Here is an 11,935-nt window from a genome sequence, read left to right as displayed (position 1 = left end):
AATGGGTCTAAAATGTGTAACAGTCTACCATATTTCCCCAACTCTGGTGTACGTATATATGGGAGCTATATATAATCTGAACCGATTTTGACTAAATTTGACATGCATAGTTAGAATAATAATTCTGCTATCTATGCGAAATTTCACGTAAATGGGAGTATAACTTTAGCCCCCCTGGTCATATGAGTGGAAATCAGACGGAAGATATATATGGGAGCCATATCTAAATCTGAACCGATTTCAGCCAAATTTGGCACAATTACCGATACTACTAAACGTACTCCTTGTGCGAAATTTGAAGCAAATCACGGCAAAACCCTGGATTTTGAGGCCATATAAGTTCAAATCGGACGAAAGATATATATGGGAGCTATATCTAAATCTGAATCGATTTTGACAATATTTGGCACATACAATAGTATCGTTAAAAGTACCGCTTGTGCAAAATTTGAAGTAAGTCAGGGCAAAACTGTGGCTTTTGAGACCATATAAGTCCAAATCGGGCGAAAGATATATATGTGAGCTATATTTAAATCTGAACCGATTTTAACAAAATTTGACACACTTAACAATACTATTAAATGTACCCCTTGTGCAAAATTTGAAGCAAATCACGGCAAAACTCTGGCTTTTGTGGCCATATAAGTTCAAATCGGACGAAAGATATATATGGGAGCTATATCTAAATTTGAACCGATTTCAATCAAATTTACCAAGCATTGGTAGAATGATAATTCTACCCTCTGTGCAAAATTTCACGATGATCGGTAGTAAACTTTGGCTTCTGTGGTCATATGAGTCTAAATCGGACGAAAGATATAAATGGGAGCTATATTTAAATCTGAACCGATTTGGCTGATATTTTGCAGGATTTTCAAGATTCATAAAATATTTGGATGTACGGTATTTCAAGAAAATCGGTTGATATACACGCTAACTATGACCAAATCGGGGATAAATATATATGGCAGCTATATCTAAATCTGAACCGATTTTTGCCAAAACCAATAGCGATTGTCTCTGTCCGAAGAAACGGCCATATGCCAAATTTGAGGACGATCGGACTTAAATTGCGAGCTGTACTTTGTGCACAAAATTACATATACAGACAGACGGACGGACAGACAGACAGACGGACATCGCTAAATCGACTCAAAATTTAATTCTAAGCCGATCGGTATACTAAAAGATGGGTCTATGACAATTATTTCTTGGCGTTACATACAAATGCACAAACTTATTATACCCTGTACCACAGTAGTGGTGAAGGGTATAACAAATGCACAAACTTATTATACCCTGTACCACAGGAGTGGTGAAGGGTATAAATATGGTCGCAACGCGCCGTACCAATGGTCGTATACGTTATATGAATGATGAAGTTTCTGATATGTTAACCATACGCCACACGATACAATCAAATAAAAATTCTTAAGCTCCTACCCAATTGTTCTAAAGGAACAACTTTAAAAACACTTCCAAAAATGTCCTCCCAAAGATGTTCTTTATTTTAACTACACAAAAAGTTTTTTAATTCACTTTTTTAATACTCGCTTTATTCATATTTTTAAAGGGTAATTTTTACATTTTGTGTTTCAAATGGGTTAAAAATAGAATAGGAATTAATAAAAATGTGTACTAACATTATTAAAATTTTGTCGAAAGAAATGCTAAATCCAATCTTCAAAAATTGCGAATTTTTGAAAATCTTGGACGTCAAACGTTTCAGACAAGCGTTAGAATGCATTAAAAATCATGAAAAATATTTTTTTTGGCAAAATATTACAAAATTTTTTAATTCACATCCAATGCAAATTCAATGCAACGGCTGTTAAAATGCTGGACATCCGTCCTAAGACAAGCACCACTTCCGAATCCAAAAGGAAAATTTTTACTACTTCTTTTGGCGACGCTCATTTTTTATTTTTTTTTGCTGGGTAGATCCCAAAATTGGTCCCTCTAGATATAATGTCTCATAAAATTTGTACCTAAAACAATTAGAGAAATAATGAAGTAAGAAGTGAAGCTATTTTACCTCAAAAACTGTGTTGTTGTTGATATGAAGGACATAGAAAAACGAAATAACTTATTCTAGTTAAAAGAAAGCCAACAATTTTATTATACCCTCCATCATAGGATGGGGGTATATTAACTTTGTCATTCCGTTTGTAACACATCGAAATATTGCTCTAAGACCCCATAAAGTATATATATTCTGGGTCGTGGTGAAATTCTGAGTCGATCTAAGAATGTCCGTCCGTCCGTCCGTCCGTCCGTCCGTCCGTCCGTCTGTTGAAATCACGCTAACTTCCGAACGAAACAAGCTATCGACTTGAAACTTGGCACAAGTAGTTGTTATCGATGTAGGTCGGATGGTATTGAAAATGGGCCATATCGGTCCACTTTTACGTATAGCCCCCATATAAAGGGACCCTCAGATTTGGCTTGTGGAGCCTCTAACAGAAGCATATTTCATCCGATCCGGCTGAAATTTGGTATATGGTGTTGGTATATGGTCTCTAACAACCACGCAAAAATTGGTCGACATCGGTCCATAATTATATATAGCCCCCATATAAACCGATCCCCAGATTTGGCTTGCGGAGCCTAAAAGAGAAGCAAATTTCATCCGATCCGGCTGAAATTTGGTACATGGTGTTGGTATATGGTCTCAAACAAGCGTGCAAAAATTGGTTCACATCGGTCCATAATTATATATAGCCCCCATATAAACCGATCCCCAGATTTGGCTTGCCGAGCCTCAAAGAGAAGAAAATTGCATCCGATCCGGCTGAAATTTGGTACATGATGTTGGTATATGGTCTCTTACAACCATGCAAAAATTGGTTCATATCGGTCCTTAATTATATATAGCCCCCATATAAACCGATCTCCAGATTTGGCTTGTGGAGCCTCTAAGAGAAGTATATTTCATCCGATCCGGCTGAAATTTGGTACATGGTGTTGGTATATGGTCTCTAACAATCATGCAAAAATTGGTCCACATCGGTCTATAATTATATATAGCCCCCATATAAACCGATCCCCAGATTTGGCTTGCGGAGCCTCAAAGAGAAGCAAATTTCATCCGATCCGGCTGAAATTTGGTACATGATGTTGGTATATGGTCTCTAACAACCATGCAAAAATTGGTCCACATCGGTCCATAATTATATATAGACCCCATATAAACCGATCTCCAGATTTGGCTTGCGAAGCCTCAAAGAGAAGCAAATTGCATCCGATCCGGCTGAAATTTGGTACATGGTATTGGTATATGGTCTCTAACAACCGTGCAAAAATTGGTCCACATCGGTCCATAATTATATATAGCCCCCATATAAAACGTTCTCCAGATTTGACCTCCGGAGCCTCGTGGAGGAGCGAAATTCATCCGATCCGGTTCAAATTAGGAACGTGGTGTTAGTATATGGTCGCTAAAAACCATACCAAAATTGGTCCAATCACACAAAAATTGGTCTATATCGGTTCATAACCATGGTTACCACTAGAGCCAAAAAAATGTACCAAAATTTTATTTTTATAGAAAATTTTGTCAAAATTTTATTTCTAGAGAAAATTGTGTTAAAATTTTATTCGGTTCATAATAAAATTTTCATCATTGTCAGAATTTTATTTCTATAGAAAATTTTGTCAAAATTTTATTTCTATAGAAAATTTTGTTCAAATTTTATTCGGTTCATAATCATGGTTACCACTCGAGCCAAAAATAATCTACCAAGATTTTATTTGTATAGAAAATTTTGTCAAAAGTTTATTTCTATAGAAAATTTTGTTAAAATTTTATTTCTGTTGAAATTTTTGTCAAAATTTTCTTTCTATAGAAAATTTTGTCAAAATTTTTATTTCTATAGAAAATTTTGTGAAAATTTTATTTCTATAGAAAATTTTGTTAACTTTTTCAAACTGAATTATATACGTATTGGATCGATCTTTTTTGATTTAATATATACCACGTATGGACTTACATACAATTTAGAAGATGGTGTTAGGAGGTTTTAAGATACCTTGCCATCGGCAAGCGTTACCGCAACTTAAGTAATTCGATTCTGGATGGCAGTGTTTAGAAGAAGTTTCTACGCAATCCATGATGGAGGGTACATAAGCTTCAGCCTGGCCGAACTTACGGCCGTATATACTTGTTTATTTATTTATTTTTTTTTTTTTTTGCTGGGTAGATCCCAAAATTGGTCCCTCTAGATATAATGTCTCATAAAATTTGTACCTAAAACAATTAGAGAAATAATGAAGTAAGAAGTGAAGCTATTTTACCTCAAAAACTGTGCTGTTGTTGATATGAAGGGCATAGAAAAACGAAATAACTTATTCTAGTTAAAAGAAAGCCAACAATTTTAAAGAAAGCTTACCAATTCTCTGTTAAATTATACGCTGAGGGAAATATAAAAAATTTGTCCCAATTCATTTAGGGTTACTCTGAAATTAAATACTTTTTTTACATTTTTTTCCAAAAAATTCTTATTAAATATGTAATAAAATAAAAAAAAACTAAATATTCTTGTTAAAATAAAGTTAAAGAAACCTTACCAATTCACTATTAAATTATAAGCAGATGAGTAATAAAAATTGTTCCAATTGTTCTGAGGTTTTTCTGAAATTAAAGATTTATGACCATATGTAAAATAATTTATTGTAATCGAATGAATTTATGTGGCAAAAGTAGGCTTGAAGTTTAACTTTTTTGTATGTGGGGATTAGTTTTTACATTAAAAATATTAAATTGGTTTCCAAAAAATTTGATTAAAGGAATAATACAATAAGTTTTTAAAAACTGTGTTTTTGGCGATATAAAGGTCATAATAACGTAAATATTTTAGTTAAAAGAAAGCAAAATTTTTAAAAGAAAGCAACATTTTTAAAAGAAAACTTACCAATTCTCTATTAAATTATACGCCGAAATATAAAAATTTGAAATTAAAGAAAAACATTAAACTGGTTTCCAAAAAAATTTAATTAACTAATAATAATATGAATAAAAACATCTCTTTAAAAGAAAGCCACATTTTTGAAAAGAAAACAATTTACGATTAAACTATGATCTGAGGTGTAACAAAAAAGTTTCCTAATTCATCTCGGATTACTCTGAAATTGAATATTTATTCTTGATCAGGGAGAAATTCTAAGACGATATATACATGTCCGTCTGTCTGGCTGCCTGTCTGTTGTAATCACGCTACAGTCTTCAGTAATGAAGCAATCATGCTGAAATTTTGCACAAACTCGTCTTTCGTCTCAGGCAGATCAAGTTCGAAGATGGGCTATATCGGTCCAGGTCCTTATATAGTCCCCCTATAGACCGATCCCCCACTTTTACTTATTGGGCTTATAAAAACCGTAGTTTTTATTGAAATTGGAAATCTAGAGGTATTCTAGGACCATAAAGAGGTGTGTCAAAAATGGTTAGTATCGGTCCATGTTTTGGTATAGCCCCGATATAGACCGATCTCCCGATTTTACTTCTTGGGCTTATAGAAACCGTACATGTCATCCAATTTGCCTGAAATTGGAAATCTAGAGGTATTTTAGGACCACAAAGAGGTGTGCTAAAATTGTTGAGTATCGGTCTATGTTTTGGTATAGCCCCCATATAAACCGATCTCATGATTTTACTTCTTGGGCTTATAGAAACCGTAATTTTTATCCAATTTGCATGAAATTTGAAATCTAGAATTATTTTAGGACCATAAAGAGGTGCGCCGAAAATGGTGAGCATCGGTCAATGTTTTAGTTAAGTTTTAGTTATTCAATTTGCTTGAAATTAAAAATCAAGAGATATTTTAGCACCACAAAGAGGTGTACCGAAAATGGTGAGTATTGGTCCATGTTTTGGTATATCCCCCATATAGACCGATCTCCAGATTTTACTTCTTGGGCTTATAGAAACCGTAGGGTTTATCCAATTTGCCTGAAATTAAAAATCTAGAGGTATTGTAAGACCATAAATACATGTGTCGAAAATGCCGCGTATTGGTCCATGTTTTGGTATATGGGGGATATAGATAGACCGATCTCCCGATTTTACTTCTTGGGCTTATAGAAACCGTTGTTTTTATCCAATTTGCATGAAATTTGAAATCTAGAATTATTTTAGGACCATAAATAGGTGCGCCGAAAATGGTGAGTATCGGTTAATGTTTTAGTATAGCCCCCATATAGACCGATCTCCCGATTTGACTCCTAGAAACCGTAGTTTTTATCGAATTTGCCTGAAATTGTAAATATACTGGAATTTTAGACTCACAAAAACGTGTATCGGATTTAGTTTCTATCGGTCCATTTGGTAAGGCCTACATATAGACCGATTTCATTTCTTGAGGATATAGAAGGCACACTGATCATGAAAATTGCTTGAAACTGAATGTAAAATCTCCACATTTTACTTCTCGTACTCATTTTAATAATGGGGGTGAAAATCTACAGATTTTAGGTTTCAAATCAAGGCGTTATTTCATCATTTTCTTGCACACTTGCAAGAGATGTTAATGATTCCTCTAAAACTCAAACGAAAATAGTTCTTATAAATTCAGAATCTAATATAGTGTTCATAGGTTAGGTTAGGTTAGGTGGCAGCCCGATGTATCAGCCTCACTTAGACTATTCAGTCAGTCCATTGTGATACCACATTGGTGAACTTCTCTCTTATCACTGAGTGCTTCCCGATTCCATGTTAAGCTCAATGACAAGGGACCGAACGGCGCACAGTGGGGTTTTTGATGTCAAAAGCGGGAATTAATTCGAAGTAGCTTTCCCTGTTTATAGTTTTAACTTTTTTCGGCCAAATTCACTAAAAGACATAATACCAATCAAATTTTAAATATTTTTGAGTCCACATTTTATTTGTTTTCCATTAGTTAATTTGCAAGAAAAAAAAAAGAGAGAATGAATATCTGCTTTTTGATCTGATTCTTAACAATTATTATTATCATCATCACAATCATCATCGTCAGTAAAATTACTATATGTATCATTATCATCAACACTGGCATTTTGATCACCATCAAGATTTGACTCAAATATCAACATTTGAATTGCTTCCATAGGCAAATTGTGGGGTTTCTTCTCCTTTAATTTCTCATTTCTGATATAACTGGATCCGAAGTATGTTAATTAACAGTCTTTTAAATATCTCTTCAAAAAATGCTCTCTACAATTTTTAAAATCTTTGTTTCGAGCTTCTTGCGCTTCTTCCGACAACTGTCCAATTGGAAGTAAAGCGTGGTTAATTATTTCTGCTCCAAGTAATAAATATTTGTGCACAATTGGGGACATATAGTACCAGGGGTTGAAAAATGTATTTCCATTTAATTTCAAAATGTGCAAAAAAGTGCAGACAACTTTTTCATCTATGCTTTCAAAAGAGTTTATTGTTTTAGAAAAAATAAACTTTTTTACTTAATTTGGCTTTATTCACAACTAGTTGTCGACATATTTCTCGAAATCCTCTAATTTAAAGACTTACGAGCGAAACTAAATTTCAAATAATAACACAAGTCACATATAACAACAAAAAACACAAAAATAATCTTATTAACCTGAGGATGAAGGTTCCATTATTATTTTTTTAATTATCGCTTTAGAAAACACTCAAAACTAATTTTTAAGACACCAATAACTTACATTTATATCGCACGCAAGGAAAACGTAAAATAACTCCAACTTCAAACATATATAGTGGCACAAGGGTACTTGTCACAGACACAATTTTTGCGCTAGTGATGTGGAATTTTGTGTACTTTTACCGACTATAAAAATTTTTTCGGTTCTCCTAAATTTCATTTTTCAATTAATTCCCATTTTTGGTATCAAAAACCCCAATGTGCGGCGTTCCACATTGCAGTGAAACCACTTAGAGAAGCTTTGAAACCCTCAGAAATGTCACCATCATTACCAAGGTGGGATAATCCACCGCTGAAAAACTTTTTGGTGTTCGGTCGAAGCAGGAATCGATCCCACGACCTTGTGTATGCAAGGCGGGCATGCTAACCATTGCACCACGGTGGCTCCCTCTTCATAGGTAAAATCTTTAAATTTATCTTCGAGAAGTGTACTAGTAGAATTGCTCTGTTTGGGATAATATCTGTCATCAAATCCCCCACACATTTCAAAGGAAACTATAATATTTGATTCATGGTGGTGGGTATTTAAGATTCGGACCGGCCAAACTTGCTTCTGTATATACTTGTTGAACTTACAATAAATTGTTGTTAAAGAAAATTTTAATGTTAAACAAAATTTTTGTTGATATAACAAAATTGGTTGCTAATGCGACAAATATTACTAAAATCGTTATTGTAGTTACAAATTAAGTTGTTAGCTCAAATTTAAACATAATTTTAATTTTATTGACAAGAAAATTAATTTATATTTTTTTGTGTGAAAGACTTAAAACGAATGGTTTTTTTCCTTCACAATAGGCATGCATTTCACTTCATCCTAATATTATGAAGAACCATTATTGCAAAATGGGTACAATATCCGCTGGGCATACAATGGTCATGGGGATGATTTTTATAATCATCCGTTTCTAATATCGCTAAATATTTCCTTGAATATCACTACATTATTAATTCAGCACTATGATAAAATATCAAAATAACTCCATTATAGGAAGTATTGTAGACATGATTAACGAAGTCACGTACATGGACTTGATTTGCATTCTAATCAATTTATAATTTTACTACTGACACAAAAAGTCATTTAAATTTATATTTTCCTATTCGTACATCGCATGCGATCCTATTTCTATACAACAACAAGAATAGAATTAGTATTGGAATGATATTTCACCCATGCTCCACGTATTGCCCTTGCTCTAGTTACTACATTAGCTCACTCAGAAACAAAAGGACCAAACATGTCAACAGCAGTTAATTAAATTAATTACACGTAAATCTGACGCGACACAAAAACCAATGAAAAAGTTTATTTTGAAATTTTCTAAAGCACCCACATTATTCAAAACACATCTCAAATGTTCTTTTCCTATTCTAATAGACTTGATGTCGTAACATTTGTATTCTTTATTTGGATTTGTATGAAATTCACGTCTGCATCTGTTGTCAAATGCAAATCAAAAAATCAAAAGAAACCAAAAAAAAAAAAAAAAACAACGAAAGAAAGAAAACATTTCTATTGGAAACTTTTCGCCAGTGTGTCAATATGCCTGGGAAAGTTTTAACCAGATTGAAAAGTAAACTTATTCTCTGTATATTCCAAGCAGACACATTGTTTTAGATGAGTATTCGTTTTTGAGAATAATTTAGAGAGCGCATTCCTTCGACTATGGAGGGATATAATGTATGAGGGAACTACTGGCTATAAATATGAACAAGTAAATACGGCCTAAAGTTTGGCAAAGCCGACTCTTATGTATCCTCTATCATGGATTACGTAAAAAGTTCTAAGGAAAGTGTCATTCACACTCGAATTACTTGGAGTGTGTTAAATCTTGCCGATCGCAAGTTATCTTAAAACGTCTTAATATTATACCCAAAGTTTTGTATTAGTCCCTATGGTGTCTATGTTAGACAAAACAAGTATATACGGCCGTAAGTTCGGCCAGGCCGAAGCTTATGTACCCTCCACCATGAATTGCGTAGAAACTTCTTCTAAACACTGCCATCCACAATTGAATTACTGAAGTTGCGGTAACGCTTGCCGATGGCAAGGTATATTAAAACATCCTAACACCGTCTTCTAAATTGTATGTAAGTCCATACGTGGTATATATTAAATCAAAACAAGTAAGGAAAGTCTAAAGTCGGGCGGTGCCGACTATATTATACCCTGCACCACTTTGTAGATCTAAATTTTCGATACCATATCACATCCGTCAAATGTGTTGGGGGCTATATATAAAGGTTTGTCCCAAATACATACATTTAAATATCAATCGATCTGGAAGAATTTGATAGACTTCTACAAAATCTATAGACTCAAACTTTAAGTCGGCTAATGCACTAGGGTGAAACACAATGTTAGTAAAAAAAAATATGGGAAACTTTTAAATCTGAAGCAATTTTAAGGAAACTTCGAAAAAGTTTATTTATGATTTATCGCTCGATATATATGTATTAGAAGTTTAGGAAAATTCGAGTCATTTTTACAACTTTTCGACTAAGCAGTGGCGATTTTACAAGGAAAATGTTGGTATTTTGACCATTTTTGTCGAAACCAGAAAAACATATATATGGGAGCTATATCTAAATGTGAACCGATTTCAACCAAGTTTGGCACGCATAGCTACAATGCTAATTCTACTCCATGTGCAAAATTTCAACTAAATCGGAGTTAAAAATTGGCCTCTGTGGTCATATGAGTGTAAATCGGGCGAATGCTGTATATGGGAGATATATCTAAATCTGATCCGATTTCAACCAAATTTGGCACGCATAGCTACAATGCTAATTCTACTCCCTGTGCAAAATTTCAACTAAATCGGTGCAAAAATTGGCCTCTGTGGTCATATGAGTGTAAATTCTACTAATTCTACTCCCTGTGCAAAATTTCAACCAAATTGGGGTAAAACTCTGGCTTCTGGGACTGTATTAGTCCATATCGGGCGAAAGATATATATGGGAGCTATATCTAAATCTGAACCGATTTCAATAAAATTTGGCACACTTGACTATAGTACTAATTGTTCTTCTTGTGCAAAATTTTAAGCAAATTAGGGCAAAACTCTGGCTTCTGGGGCCATATAAGTCCATATCGGGCGAAATATATATATGGGAGCTATATCTAAATCTGAACCGATTTCTTCAAAAATCAATAGGGATCTATTCTGAGCCAAAACACATACTTGTGCCAAATTTGAAGTCGATTGGTCTAAAACTGCGACCTAGACTTTGATTACAAAAATGTGTTCACGGACAGACGGACAGACGGACATCGCTATATCGACTCAAGATCCCACCCTGAGCATTTTTGCCAAAGACACCATGTGTCTATCTCGTCTCCTTCTGGGTGTTGCAAACATATGCACTAACTTATAATACTCTGTTCCACAGTGTGGAGCAGGGTATAAAGATCGATCCAATACGTATATAATTAGTTTGACAAAATTTTCTTCAGACATAAAATTTTGACAAAATTTTCTATAGAAATAAAATCTTCAACAGAAATAAAATTTTGACAAAATTTTCTATAGAAATAAAATTTTGACAAAATTTTCTATAGAAATAAAATTGTGACAAAATTTTCTATAGAAATAAAATTTTGGTAGATTATTTTTGGCTCGAGTGGCAACCATGATTACGAATAAAATGTTAACAAAATTTTCTATAGAAATAAAATTTTAACAAAATTTTCTATAGAAATAAAATTTTGACAACATTTTCTATAAAAATAAAATTTTGATAAAATTTTCTATAGAAATACAATTTTAACAAAATTTTCTATAGAAATAAAATTTTGACAAAATTTTCTATAGAAATAAAATTTTGACAAAAGTTTCTATAGAAATAAAATTTTGGTAGATTATTTTTGGCTCGAGTGGCAACCATGATTATGAACCGATATAGACCAATTTTTGTGTGATTGGAGATCGGCTATATATAACTATAGACATATGGACCAATTTTGGTATGGTTGTTATATATACTAACTCTAAATTTCAAATTTGAACCGAATCGGATGAATTTTGCTTCTCTTTGAGGCTCCGTGAGCCTAATCTGGGGATCGGTTTATATGGGGGCTATATATAGTTATGGACCGATGTGAACCAATTTTTGCATGGTTGTTAGAGACCATATACCAAATTTCAGCCAGATCGGATGAAATTTGCTTCTCTTTGAGGCTCCGCAAGCCCAATCTGGGGATCGGTTTATATGGGGGCTATATATAATTATGGACCGATGTGGACCAATTTTTGCGTGGTTGTTAGAGACCATAT

Source organism: Haematobia irritans, chromosome 1, assembly GCF_050003625.1.
Source record: "Haematobia irritans isolate KBUSLIRL chromosome 1, ASM5000362v1, whole genome shotgun sequence".
Classification (NCBI taxonomy): Eukaryota; Metazoa; Arthropoda; class Insecta; order Diptera; family Muscidae; genus Haematobia; species Haematobia irritans.
The sequence above is the reverse complement of the archived record's forward strand: the minus strand, read 5'-3'. Positions refer to the sequence as shown.